Here is a 15826-nt window from a genome sequence, read left to right on the forward strand (position 1 = left end):
TGCGAGATTATTTTCAAGAAAGGGTAAACAATACACTTGCTTTATAATCGAATAATGTAAAAAGAATACTGAAATATGCAGTATATGTACAGTACAAACACATGAATATAATTGCATGTCCATGGGGTGGATATTCATAACAAATAACACATTTCAGATTTATTCTTTTTGTAAATTTAAGGTCTCATTAAAACTGACTTTGAAACTTTTTACCATGCCGTAAATATTTAATTTTGGTAATTTTTCTACACTTTAATGTGTAGATGTTATTGTTTTAGCCTGGTCTCAGACCCAAGCTATCAATATTACATTATAAAAATACAAATCATTACATGTTTGAAACTACAATCATCTAAACAAATAGATAAACCAATTTGATAATTGTTGTGCAAATATCATTTTCTTCAAAGTTATGACTGGTCCAGATGTGTCTCTTACATTTCCTTTCAAATGTAAATGTAGGCCTTGTTAACCAAGTCTACAAAAGAGTGAAACTATTATCTAATTGAGTATTTTTAGGATACAGCATACGTTAGCAATGATATTAGCTTTTAATTCAGAAACATTGAACATACCATCTCCATCAGCATCATTTCCAGAATTTGGGATGTGCTGGAAATGACACTTTGGTGGGAATTTTCATGACTTTCAGAAAAAAAGTACAAATATGACAAATTTCTTGTGATACAGGTGCATACACCTGGAGCTCCACCTACCTTTAGGCCGACAGCTAATTCATGTTCAGTCAGTTAAGATCAGTCAACATGAACACAACGATGTGTAGAGTTATTAGCGAGCTGGTACAAATTTACCTGCATCTATATGATTGTTCACATAAAGACATTGTCCAAGAACATGTCATGTGATTTCAAAAAATAATAATTTAATTCGTCTACAAAACTGATCAAATCTACTCAAAACTCTTAAAGTGCCCATTAACTCATTTGTCGTCTGCAGGCAAAAGCCATTCACACATCTGCCAAAAATGTCATCATTCTTTTGTTTGTATTCTACCAACACTCTTTAAAACACCCGTAGTGTCATCATAAATTACAAAAACAGCAGACCCAGGATTAGGTGGAGAGATTACATCTCCACACTGGCCTGGGAATGCCTCAGGGTCCCCCAGTCAGAGCTGGTTAATGTGGCTCAGGATAGGGAAGTTTGGGGCCCCCTGCTGGAGCAGCTGCCCCTGTGACCCGACTTCAGATAAGCGGTTGAAGATGGATGGCATGTAATCGGCACATATTATGGTGTATAATATAGTTTTCATGTATTTCCCCAAGCGGTGTGGCCGGTGTCTGAATGCTCAGTTGTTTCAAACTTATTTTGGCTCTGAGTGAAGAACGAAGAAGAACTTTGCCATGAGTGTGTAGGGGCCTTAAAATTGCTACATTCTCAGCCAGCCAACATTCATTTATTTCACAGAGTGCAAATGACAAAACAAAACTATTAAGTTCATGGAAATATCCACTTGCAGACAATCATGTGGCAACTCAATGTATAGACCCATGCAGACATGTGATTAAACCTGGAAAGTTCTATTTTAGGATGAACCTATCAATATACATCTGTATCCAATAACACTTTATTGAAGTGCCTTCACTTTTTTTTGTTTTAAGGCAACAATAAAATGTCTTTCTCTGCCTAATATCCCATTATCCTGTTCAGAGTATGATTGAAGCAATAAGAATTACATAAAGTAAATTTATGTTTATATATCCATTTTATTATTCTCTTTCTGTTGAGAAAAAGCAACATATTGAATGTTTGCTTGGTGAACTCTAAAGCTGGAATGAATTTATTCTCAATCATTAGACATGGTGTTACAGTGTCTTGGAAGACAGTCTAAAACCAGTTTCCTTAAGAAGTACCTCCATTGAGAGATTCTGATGTTCAAAGCAAACATTGGAATAGGGACGTAATGTGATCTAAGAGGCTTTGGCCAAGGAATCATTGTTGGTACCAGGGTGGTTTGAAGGATTTTCAAGCACAAAATTCTTGAGTTGACAGGTAATGGTACAAAAACCATCCAGTGAGAGGCAGTTCTGTGGGCGAAAACACTGTTAATGAGAGGTCAGAGGAGAATGGTCACACCGGCTCAGACTGACAGGAAGGTGACGGTGATATCCAAAAGAACATCTCTAATAACACAACAAATCAAACCTTGGTGAATTAGATTGGCTACAGAAGAAGACCACACCAGGAGCCTCTCTTGCCAGGTAAGAACAGGAAACAGATACTTGCTATTTAACCGTTGTCAGTAATGCACCTTTAGGCCCCTGAATGTCAACATGAATCAGTATTCACGACACATTTTTACTTCCATAAAGTGATGTAAACATTTAAGGTGATACTTGCTTTTATCTATCGTAAATTGATTGAATTGTGAAATGTTGTCTCAGTATGACATATGATTGGAAAATAAAAGAAATATAAAAGGGCATGGTGAGTTACTATACTACTATTTTCATAAAAGATTACGAAGATTAAAACAAATCCTTTGAATTAATATGCACAGATGTGTATAAATTGTGATTCCATGTTTACTTCAATATTAATTGAGAATTGAAGGACTGCCACAGCCTACCTACCACGTTCATCCCTTTGTGGCAAGAGAGTTACTTGTTCTATTCTATTCTAATGGTTGTTTCCAGCAGGATATCACACCATGTCACAAAGCACGTCACCTCAAATTGGTTATATTAACATGACAATGAGTTCAGCAAACTTCAGTGACCTCCACAGTCCCAGATCTCAATCCAATTCACAGTCCGAATTTACAACTGATAAATCTGAAACAACTGATGCCATCATGGCAACATGGACCAGAATCTCTAAGGAATATTTCAAGCACTTTGTTGAATTGATTCCATGTAGAATTCAGGCTATTCTGAGGGCTAAAAAGGGGTCCCACCCGGTATTATAAAAGTGTATACAGTGGCCACTGAATGTAATGTATCAAGATACCAACCTGGTCTCATAGAATAACATTACTGTAACATTTTCTACATATCGCAGCAGATTCCTGGTGAAATGTACTCTAAAGGTGCTACAACAAAAATTGCTTTTATGCACTTCCACACAAATCTCGAGAAAAACAGATGATTATCATCTTATTACACGCCTCTCTGGAATACTTGATTCTGATTGGTCATTGGCACCATCTAGTGGTCAGATATTGCTCTGTAACAACCGCACATCTGGTGATTAAAGCCCAAATTATACTTCAGTCAGATGCAAATGTGTGACGCAGATCTCGTCATCAGCAGAGTGCGTGAGCACTGAATGCGTGCGGCCCGATTTTTCGAACCGCACATCTTTGAACACGCAGAATGTGCATAGAATTATTTGCACAAATTAGTGGATCCTCAAGGTGGCAATACTAATATTTGAACAGTTGCGATCTGAAGAAACACTAGAAGAAGACATAATCACCAGTAAATAACGAGACGAAGGTAAAAACAACAACAGTAGATATGCACGTCAAGAGCACGTGTGTGAGGTCATGGGAGATACCTGTAATCGTATACCTCGATTTTAGCTGTTCAGCGATTTCTTTCTTCTCACATAATTTCACAATTTAAACGCAAATGAATGTTTTATGTCCATTTATTTGTTTATTTGGCAAGTAGTCTTGTAATAGGCTAAATAATGAGGAGTCAGATGGTCATTTTTACAAAGTAAACACCAACAGAACTCCAACGCAATCCGTCCATGTATTTATTTTATATACAATTTGATTGTATATAATTTGATTGTATATTTTATATACAATTTATATTTATATGCAAAAGATTCTCTTTGAAAGCCTTCAAAGGAGACTGGATTCCAAGGCACCAAAACATCAAATCTAAAGATCTAAATAGAACAAAGTGAGCTTTAGAAACAGCAAGGAAAATGTTTAATGAGTATAATGATTATTTGTTGGTACAAATAGAATCATACAGTGAAAAGAATGGACATTTACAACAGATCTGCTCCATCAGATGCCATTGTTATTCCTTCCACAAACTGTCGAACCACACACACACACACACACACACGCACGCGCACACACACACACACACACACACACACACACACACACACACACACACACACACACACACACACACACACACACACACACACACACACACACACACACACACACACACACACACACACACACACACACACACACACACATGTTGTGTTTCCATGTTTTATGGGGACTTTCCATAGACATAATGGTTTTTATACTGTACAAACTATTTATTCTATCCCATGACCCTAACCCTACCCCTAAACCTAACCCTCACAGAAAACTTTCTGCATTTTTACATTTTCAAAAAACATAATTTAGTATGATTTATAAGCTGTTTTCCTCATGGGGACCGACAAAATGTCCCCACAAGGTCAAAAATTTCGGGTTTTACTATCCTTATGGGGACATTTGTTCCCCACAAAGTGATAAATACACGCTCACACACACAATTTTGGGTTCTCATAGGCCACAAAGGATGCATCTACTCTGCTTTAAAAATGTACTAGATGAAGACATCTCAAAAGACAAATGCAAACATTGGATTCTGCCATGCCTTGATGCTCCTCTGGATACAGCATTTTATGCAGAATAGTTTTCAGATTTCAGATACAACCACTACACAACTACACACATTGTGTAGAGTCTGCTGTAATTACAGTATGTAAAACGGACTGGAAAATCTCAAGGCCCTGTCTGATTCATTGCTCTATAGGAGCGTGCTTTCCTGATGTAAATCGATGTCCTGTTCCTAACGCATGTGCTGGTAATGGTTTGTTGGGGAGGTGAATGTAAAAAGTGCTTGTTGATGTTGTTTAAGCTCATCAGAACTGTCAGGTTTAGTCGATTGTGTATGGCCGGAAATGGGGGCGTGAGAGGTAGCTGTGGCTATCGACATTTCACGCACAGCCCCCTCTACCAAAGAAAATCAATTCTTGTTGCACTTCCAAACTAAAGGTAAAAGTAACCTACAGTAAATCAATGAGTGAGACTTGTCCTTGTTTTAGTCGAAAGGCAGATTGTGCCAAAATGCCATTGTTACAGGGTCATCTGTGACATGGGAAAGGGTTAATTAGAAATCCGGTACGAAGCCTTAGGTGAACATTGTTAACAGAAGTGTAAGTTGTTTTAGTCAGATGATGTGGCAATAGGCGTAAACAGTGGTATATTTGATTATCACAGTCAGAAGACTGGCCTAGTTGTTGTCTGTCTGTAATGTACATGTTCCATAATGATGAAGCTTGTTAAACCTGAAAATATGAACAATTCCATCTTTGTAGTAGAGTGTGATTTATGTGCTCTCCTGTTCTTCAGACATGCAGTTGATTAGAATCGAGGGTATGTCATGAACCCCAATGAACCTGTGAGGCATTGTGACCTGATACCTGTCTTTGCTCGAAGGAAACATCGGTGACATCTCTATTATTTTCTGTTTTAAAGGCAATCTTCCCTGCAGGAGCACTGATGTCACATTAATGACACTTCCAGGTTGCTACTGATCAATTCGTGGAAGCTGCTGTTGGAGTTATGCCTCCTTGACAAGTCTGGCTGGATTCTTGAGCACAACGTCCAAATATTGGACTTGTTTGTGCTCAGATTTTGTATTCAGATTCAGGGTGCTCTCCACGTCTGGTACATCAATGATTATGCATGTTCTCTCCTCTTGAATGCTAATTGAAGTAATTAGCATCTAACTCTGTGTGAACAGGTGTTCACCCTTGGCCTCGAAAATGTATAGTCCAAACCAGAGCTCTAGAGCATGGCTGCATTTCTTATTTTGCACTGTATATGATTTTTGCATTTGTAATTAATTCAAGTCAATATGAAATCAACCCTTTTTTACTTTCTTAATACAGACAAGCCTCTCGTTCATAGGGAAAGGAGGAAGCAGGAACCGGATTAACAATCAAAAATACTTTGATTCAACATAAAACATTGAAACATATCAAAAGCGCACACACAAAACACTGCAGCGTGGGTCTCTCTCTGTCTCTCTGGTGTCCCTGACACCTCCTTTTATCTCTCTCTCACTGATTGAGTAACTCAGATCCAGGCGTGAATCCTTTCAAGTTATGAAAGGCATGAGGCGCCCCTTCTACCAAATAATGGATTACTCAGTAAACATTAATCCATGACATTCAATATTTTGTCTTTCATCATCATTTATATATTTTTAAGTATTAACAAAATCACGTTTCTGAAATTAGGTTTCAAAATTATGTGTTTCCTGAACCGCAGGGCATACTTGCTCTTACATCAGGCAGTCAGACCGGGGACTGAAAGCTTTATCCTAAGACATTATAGAGGATTTAGGAGGTATTTAAAGAAGCCAAGGTGGACCAGTTTGCTTCGCCGTAGACGACACTTTGTCGCCTCTGGTACATCATGACTCAAACTCTGCATGGCACGGAAGCCCTAGCTCACAAATGGCCAGTGTAAACGCTGTGCTCAGGTTGATATATCTGCGATGACGCACACATTGAGGCAGAGCGCAACCAGCATCTGCCAATAAGATTGCTGTGATGCCATAAGGGCTTCAGAGATCATCACTCCTGGGAGGGGTTCCCATAGTGTCAGCTGTTGACTCTAAGCTTTTCATTCCCTCCTTTCCTGGAAATGTAAGCGCAGCATAGTTCTAGCGGGAAGACTAGCAGCTGTACATCATCGCACCATTAGCTAGGTAACTCCTAGCCAATCACATGTAAGCCATTGCTTTATAAGTCTGCTCACAATCTATCACATTGCTGTTTCAGTGTGCTAACACGGCAACCTCCACCACCCCACCACCACCAGTTGAGTCCCGTCTTGCATGGGGGTAAACTTCACTGAAGCTGTTTAAGGGGACAATAGATAAATCAGAATATATACTGTAATTGAAAAAAAAAAAAAAAAAAACCCAAACAAACAGAGGAGTATACCTGGCACAAAAGCAATAAGAATCTAAATTAGGGTGACAGGATCAGCCTTACTACTACTACTAATAAAAACCCAGAATTATTAAATTGTTCCTTTATGAATCAAAGTATTGAACTTATTTCTCTACAAAACAGAACAAATGAAATGACACACAGGGACTAGTAGTGCTGCTACTATTAGTAAGTCATTCCTCTACATCATTTTTTTCATTTTGGTATAAAACGCTTTTCATAATCCATTCAATTCATGATGGATAAATGATCTATCCAAATTATATTTAATTAAAAGTCAAAATTCTTAATCTGCATAACTCAGAGTTTATTACATTTATGAAATGATTATGCAATACAGTATTTAACAACCTACATTGAGGAGTGCTGTGAAATTGTCCTTTTTCAATCATGCAACAGGCGCACTGAATATGTGCACTGGAGTTTAATGTAGCCTGTATGCTAATTAGACTCAGTGTTCTTAGACTGTCAAAATAAGAAGCCAACACATTAGGAAAGATACAAAAGGATTATATAACTGATTGTGATAACATCATGATGAAAGCTGCCACTAAGTGTTGGCTTTGAGACTGAGGGCTGTTACACAATAGCACACCCGCTCTCAGAGCGCTAGAAGTGGAGAGTGAGGGGTCTTGTTATCTCATAGGTCTCTGGAGGGGAAACTGACAGGCTCCTCTGAACTCCAGCTTGGCATGAGGAGGCAGACGGGCAGCGTGTGTGAAGCAGGAAAAAGCTAAATATCACAACCTCATTTCCACCGTCAAAAGCCATTAAAAATGAAGCTTTCTAAAAGACAGTTAGATTAAACACATAAGACCATTGGTGTGAATTTGCTTAAGATGCAGAGCAAGGGCATAGCCAGGAAATTACTTTTGGGTGGGCCTATCCAAAAATGGATGTTTTCCCTTAACAACAGAGAAGCGGCACGTTTAAACAGTCCTTTCACACTTTCACAAATCAGCTATCAGTTAGGGCATCTGCTCCCTGTCAGGAACAAACCCAGGCACCTTTGTACAATGGGCTACATATACAAGTATATACAGTAAAGAACTACCCAAAGCACCTAACTGGCAAGGCCATAGCAACCAGTCTGAACACCTTAGCAACTGCTTTGCAATGCCCATGACATTGTAGTATTGTGGTGATACATTTTGCATGAGCAAGCACCACTCACAGTTTCTTGTGAAAGTGTGAATACAGTATCTAGTTTACAGTAAGCATATAGCATTGTCTTGGCTGTTGCCTGTGTAATCTGGTGTGTATATCACATGAATCCACAGAGAAAGGAGAAACTTATCTCACTTATCTCTCAAGGGACTTATACCTCTGAATCACACATTTGTCTGATTTACAGTCACTGTCTGTGGTTTCCACTTCAATGCCTGATTTATTAAATCCATTTGATTTACTTCAGATGGGAAAACAACTTGAAACAACTGCCTCAGTTTTCCTTTTAACATTTTGAATTTTAATAAAGATGTTTGTTCCAGGGTATTAGTAAAAACATAATTGTTTGGATGTTTCTTGATAAGGTTTGCTGTTGTCTAATGTGCACCAATATTTTTATTAGATATTTAGACAGGACAACTTTTTCAGTATTGCTGTTTCATGTTAATTAGTAAACATGAGCATTAATTATTTTATCCTTTGGTGAGTTTTTTCTATAAACATTATTTAAAGGGGTCATAACATGAGGAATCAAGTTTTCCTTAATATTTTGACATTTAAGAGGTCGTTGTACTATGCAAACACACTGTAAGTTTCAGAACTCAGAGCTTCCCCTCCAGCTCAAAAAGAGCCTTTATAGTTTCCACCCTGCAAAAACGACTTGTTTTGAATTAGGCTACTTTGTGACATCACTGTGTAGTGTCAATTGGATTGTCCCCGCCTCCACAACATACAGAAACGTTGGGGCCTGGTGAGTTCACAGAGAGAGCTAAAGGTCTGCAACCTGACCTGGGCCCGACGGGACCCGAGAACTCGATGGGATTCGAGCCAGGTTCGGGTCCGTTTTTCAAATAGGACTTCAGGTTTGGGTCGGGTTCGGGTTTGTATGAATGAAAAAATAAACAGGCTTACCAAACTTGTTTCATGCACGTGCGCTCACTCACGAGTTAGGGGCCGTTCACACAAACGTCAGTGCTTTTTTACATTCTGTTCTAGTGTACCCTGATGAAACTAAATTTATTGCAAGCAACATTTAAATCTCAAATATTATTAGATAGATTTTTCTAGGTATTATAGACCTCCTTGGTAGATTCATATGAAAAATGATGATTTTTGAATGTCTGTTTGGGAGACGTTCATTTCACAAAACAGTCATGCTGCAGTTAAAATTAGACTTGCTTGAGCATTCATTAAAATTTGTTTCAAGTTCTGGCTTTCATGCGTGGACGTGTTTTTAAAATGTCAATTGGTATTATTTAGCTGCAACATAATGTATGATGCCCAAAGGCATAGTGTCTTATTTATGTGAAACTGTGTTTTCTTAATGGCATGAATCACACTGAAGGTCTAGACTTTAAATGCACAGCCCACCACTGTTCCTGAATGATCAATTAGTGTTAATTCAATGAGTGGGTAATTCAATTGAAGTTTCTGAACATGTAAATGTGGGAATAAATGTTTGTTTTTTTTGGATTCATTGATGAATTAGAGAAGTGTGTGCTTATTACATGGTTACTTACCAAAGAAATACATAATTGCTCACTTAATAGTGATTATTAAATGTGGCAGAAGAATGCAATGAAAAACAGTGCAGTATATTAGGCTGCCTGCTTTCTTCACCTGTCTCATAATAGGCACGATGTCCCACATTTTGCCCAAAATAAACCCATCAGGACACCCATTTTCACACATTTAAGCAGCGAATCAGGCAGGGAGATCAAACAAGGGAATCCCATTCTAACTATCCCTTATTACACTCCCTACAGCTTGATATGCATTTATAAACCCTTCAAATTTGCAGCTTGACTATTTTGGCTGTTTAAATAAAGTTATTTTATTACTAAATCCTACATGCCTGGGGTATAAGTAAGTGGGTGGGTCTTAAAGATGAAGTACGCATAAATCTCAGCTTTTCAGACAGAGGGCCAAAGAAAAGGTCATGTAATACTACATTATACTAACATTATAAGTGATCATCAAGTAAGACAATAATAATAAAATCTATGTCATCATGGCCCCATACTTACATTCTTATTATGCATTATAAATTTAGTGTAAGGATTAAACTTAACTGATGTTCTATTGAAAAGAAAATGGTCTCTATAGCACTCAAAACACATGTAACCTTGGTTTCCTGAGATGAAGGGAACGAGGCATTGTGGTAAGCACTATGGCGAAGTCCTTCTAGACATCCTTGTTGAAACCCTTATACAATCACGCCAGTCCTCTGATTGTCAATGGTGTCTGAGCCCCGCCCCTTCAGATGCATAGTTGGCCTATATAAGCGGGAGCTCAGTCATCATTTCTTCAGAATTTTCTGACTGAGGGACAAGAGTGAGTCACGCGCATTATGAAACTCTGAAGTATTAGTGTGGACATCTTTTGCAATTTATCATTCCCTTCATCTCAAGGAACAGAGGTTACGTGTGTAACCGGAGATGTTCCCTATTGATTCAGTTCACTCGACATTACCTTAAGCACTATAGGGAATGATATCCAATCACGTGGCACTATGAGACATTACACTCCTAGATTTATAACACTAAACAGAGATATTCACAAGGAGACACAGGCCACAAGATGATGACTTATAAATCATATTAAAGTGTATCCACAGGCTGGACGCCAGATGGTAATTAATGTAGTCTGGGATCTATATGAACCATATAGATATACACAGTATTAACCCTCTCACAACATGGTTGAGAAAGTAGGTTGTATCTCTTACAGGGGTACTTATGATGTTAAAATGGGCAGTTCAATAGCATATAATTAGGTGGCTGTGCTGATTATAGTCAGTAGCCCACCCTTTATAAGGGCTTGGGCTCATCTGCTTTAAAGTAAGAAGCACTATACACAGAGAGGACTTGTGAGGTTATAAATCTTTTTTTTGGACCATCCTGCTGCCATCCTGCTGCCCTGTGTCCTGTAAGAACACACCGTTTGTCCACACTCATGAAGAGGCCATGCCTATGGTTGAATGCGCTTTGACACCATTAGGTCAAATTGTGCCAAAATACTTTGGAAAGGGAAAACAAGGAAACACAAGGAAACAGGGAAAACCATGAAATGAAGGTAAGACACTTCTGGCAAATGTTACTTTTCTTCAATCTCCAATCAATTTTAAGGTCCTTGGTAGTTTTTTTCTCTCTCTCTTTAACATTTTTAAAATATTTGTATATAAAATGACCATAATTTGCATGCATGCTACTATCCACAGTTTTCCTGATGATTCTAATTGCCTGTTTTGTGTTTCTGGTTGTGAGAAATGTAATGTTGTACATATTGTTCTGCTCTGTGTACGTGTCTTTTGGCCTCCCATGTATGATCTGTTGACCCCAGATGCAGGCTGCAGTGAGCACGATAGTGAGTCAATATATTTAGCAACTGCTGACTGTTTTTCTTTTCCTCTTTATCATGTTCCGCATACTTATTTCTGTGATCTGATTAAGGTCACACCCATCCACAAAGTCAACCGTAACGCAATCACGGCTGGAACATCTGTATATGGCCTCTACACCCATTTTCTCCCCCTTGACCTTAGGCCTTATTACCGCTTTCCTATGACATGACATGCTTGCTCTAATAAACACTGAATAGATTGAATACAGACAGAGTGTGTGTGTGTGTGTGTGTGTGTGTGTGTGTGTGTGTGTCATTCTTTCTATTTCCTTCGCGAAGTCTACAGAGACTCAGACTCACGACTGCACCTCACTGGGCACGAACATAGAAAGACGGGACTGGGGAATTGGAGATTGCGACTAGATCCAAAATATTCCTAACACTGGTCTCGAGACACAATGTAAAATCTACGGAAACGAGCGATTCAAACGGACCATTTATGTGTACCTCTGACCATCGCTTCATGCCATCTACATACTCAGGTGAGGCACTATCTCAACTCTGTTAAGCATTGGCACTTTAAAGGCACACATTTTTGAATTTTTGAATTTTTTTTACAAATTTAATATTTTAAACATCACATTACCCGCTAAGAATACACAGATGCAGGTGAAAACACTGGAGATCAGAAATTGAAAACATGCGGATGAATCAGCACTGGACGCCGCATATATAGTGGAACATATGTCACTCAATTGGACATGGATTGACAAAGTTTAGACATGTACATAAAGATTTCTGCCACATATATTTTAGTTATCGAAGGTACATGTTTTTGGAAGTTCAAATAATCCATTAAAAATCCTCTTGGCTCAATGCCCCCTCAGTCTGAATTGACATGACACCTCTTTCCAGGTGTACCTTTAGGAATTAGAAAAAGATTGACATGATTATTGTAGATTTTCAGCACAAACAGTGCATCTAAATGCAGCTTTTTTTATTTCAACATACTAAGATTCTTTTTTAATTGAACCAACACACACAAAACGTTTATTTGGCTGTTCCATTCAACCTCTTCCCAGCATGCACTTGGGCATAACTAATATGTTTGCATTGATTGGTTGTTTGACTGTGGGGGCCTGGGAGTATGCCCATCCGGTCTATATGTGTTTTGTGGATCTGGAGAAGGCGTATGACTGGGTCCCCCAGGAGATACTGTGGGAGGTGCTCAGGGAGTACGGAGTGGGGGGGTCCCTTCTTAGGGCAATCCAATCCCTATACGTCCAAAGCGAGAGCTGTGTCCGGGTCCTCAGCACGAAGTCGAGTTCGTTCCATGTGGGGGTTGGTCTCCACCAGTGCTGCGCTTTGTCACCAATCCTGTTTGTGATATTCATGGACAGGATATCGAGGCGTAGTCGTGGCGAAGGGGTGCGGTTCGGCGGGCTGGGCATTTTGCAGATGATGTAGTCTTCATGTCAGCATCGATCTGTGACCTTCAGCTCTCACTGGATCGCTTTGCAGTCGAGTGTGTAGCGGCTGGAATGAGTATTAACACCTCTAAATCTGAGGCCATGGTTCTCAGCAAGAAACCAATGGAGTGCGTACTCCGGGTAGGGAAGGAGGTATTGCCCCAAGTGAAGGAGTTCAAGTACCTTGGGGTCTTGTTCATGAGTGAGGGGACAATGAAGCGGGAGGTTGGCCAGAGTATCAGGGCAGCGGGGGCAGTATTGCATTCGCTCTATTGCACCATTGTCACGAAAAGAGAGCTGAGCCGAAAGGCAAAGCTTTCGATCTACCGGTCAATTTTCGTTCCTACCCTCACCTATGGTCATGAAGGCTGTGTCATGACCAAAAGAACTAGGTCGCGAATACAAGTGGCCGAAATGGGTTTCCTCAGAAGGGTGGCGGGCTTCTCCCTTAGAGACTGGCCTGGGAACACCTTGGGGTCCCCTAGTCAGAGCTGGTTAATGTGGCTAGAGATAGGGAAGTTTGGGTCCCCCTGCTGGAGCTGCAACCTGACTTCGGATAAGCGGTTGAAGATGGATGGATGTTTGGTTGTTTGCATGGTTTTATGTACAGTTTTGTGGTTAATTTTATAATCATAGTGGGTAACTTGTTTTTTAGGATGTAAGTTAGGAGTTTGTTTCTCTAATAAAATGATCAATTTATTGATTGTTAACCAGGTTTTATGTACCAATTGTCAAGGTCTGTGCATGCCATTTAAAAAAACAAAAAGTTCAATATGTAAGTCCTTTTTTATTGAAAATTCTAGTCCCAGCCCATTAGGTGGCGATAGAAACAAAGAATGTGAATCACCAAAAACAAAAGAATGTGAAAGTGAAAGAGGAGATTTATAGTAAAAAAAGGACTAAAATATTTATATGTTTCTCACACACACTTATATCATACATATCATTATATATTTACAACATTTATTAATCTTGGTTAATGTTCATTTATAAAGATAGACTTGTTCATTGTTACTAATGTATACATATACAACTTTCATTTATGCATTTATGATAAAATTAATATAAACCAAGATTAGTAAATACTGTATAAGTAATGTTCATTGTTAGTTCATGTAAAATAATATAATTTACAATACAACCTTATTGTATAGTGTTACCAAGGTATTACAGAATTATTTTAGATAGTATTTACTTCTTGATTTATTTCACAATTACTTTACTATATTGTCCAATTTGAATATTAACACGCATTTTTGGGGCCGGCCTGCTGTAATACAACAGATGTTGTATATAATGAGAGTAATAACTTGGCACATTGGAATAGTTTTATTTACCTGCTCACCTGTAGTGCCCAACAGCTGAAAATCATATGCAGCAATTGCGATATAATAAATGTCTTTATTGTAAAAGACAAACATACTCTGCTTTAAAGACTCACTACAGTTTTCCTAAGATGTTTGTTTACAAGAAAGAGTTTGAAAATCAAATACAATTATGAAATATAGACTACATACTGTTCCTCTATCCATAAAATGCTTTAGCCTTTTATTTTCAACCCCAAAACCCTGAACATTTGGGATCTCTGCAAAACACAAGACGTCCTATGCTATCAGAACTCTGTTATGTATGGTCTCAGAGTTATTGAAAACAAATGCACAGTCTCAACAGAGAACAAAAATTAATTGCTGGGTCACAGGAGGTCAACACATACAGTATTTCTTCAATCCTTCCTTACAACAAAGAAAAGAAAGAACCAATGCCCCATCCCCATCCCCATCAGCTGACTGTTGTTAAACAGTTACGAGGCACATTCTCAGTCTGCTTTCTGCCTGTGGGGTTTATCAACGTGCGCTAATCTAGCGGAGAACTGAGACTCTCTCTCATGAGAGTCTGATGAGTTTCCCCTGCAGGACACTGGACCTTGAAAATACATGAAAGCTGAAATTCTGAGAAAACGACCACATGGGCTGGTTTCCTAGAGGAGCAAACAACAATGAAATCAATGTGAAATGAATAATTATGACGGCCCCTGTCTGTCTGTCTGTCTGTCTGTCTGTCTGTCTGTCTATCTATCTATCTATCTATCACTCCTTCCGTCCATCTGAACTATCTATCTATCTATCTATCTATCTATCTATCTATCTATCTATCTATCTATCTATCTATCTATCTATCTATCTATCTATCTATCTATCTATCTATCTATCTATCTATCTATCTATCTATCTATCTATCCGTCCATCTGATCTATCTATCTATCTATCTATCTATCTATCTATCTATCTATCTATCTACCTATCTATCTATCTATCTATCTATCTATCTATCTATCACTCCTTCCATCCATCTGATCTATCTATCTATCTATCTATCTATCTATCTATCTATCTATCTATCTATCTATCTATCTATCTATCTATCTATCTATCTATCTATCTATCTATCTATCTATCTATCACTCCTTCCGTCCATCTGATCTATCTATCTATCTATCTATCTATCTATCTATCTATCTATCTATCTATCTATCTATCTATCTATCTATCTATCTATCTATCTATCTATCTATCTATCTATCTATCTATCTATCTATCTATCTATCTATCACTCTGTCCGTCTGTCCGTCCATCTGATCTATCCATCCATCCATCCATCCATCCATCCATCCATCCATCCATCCATCTATCTATCTATCTATCTATCTATCTATCTATCTATCTATCTATCTATCTATCTATCTATCTATCTATCTATCTATCTATCTGTCTGTCTGTCTGTCTGTCTGTCTGTCTGTCTGTCTGTCTGTCTATTTATCACTCTGTCCGTCTGTCCGTCCATCTGATCTATCTATCTATCTATCTATCTATCTATCTATCTATCTATCTATCTAT

The 15826-nt window shown here is 38.5% G+C and overlaps 1 protein-coding gene across 1 annotated transcript in view; it reads left to right on the forward strand.

The window, feature by feature from the left end:
* Window positions 1–11812: 11812 nt before the first annotated feature.
* The window catches only part of LOC127650741 (melanocortin receptor 5-like), a 64001-nt gene continuing 59987 nt past the window's right edge, over window positions 11813–15826 (forward strand). The window contains exon 1 of the mRNA XM_052136350.1: window positions 11813–12005. The gene's annotated coding sequence lies outside the window, so the exon portion shown is untranslated. The remainder of the gene's footprint in view (window positions 12006–15826) is intronic.

This window comes from Xyrauchen texanus, chromosome 10 (genome assembly GCF_025860055.1).
Source record: "Xyrauchen texanus isolate HMW12.3.18 chromosome 10, RBS_HiC_50CHRs, whole genome shotgun sequence".
NCBI lineage: Eukaryota > Metazoa > Chordata > Actinopteri > Cypriniformes > Catostomidae > Xyrauchen > Xyrauchen texanus.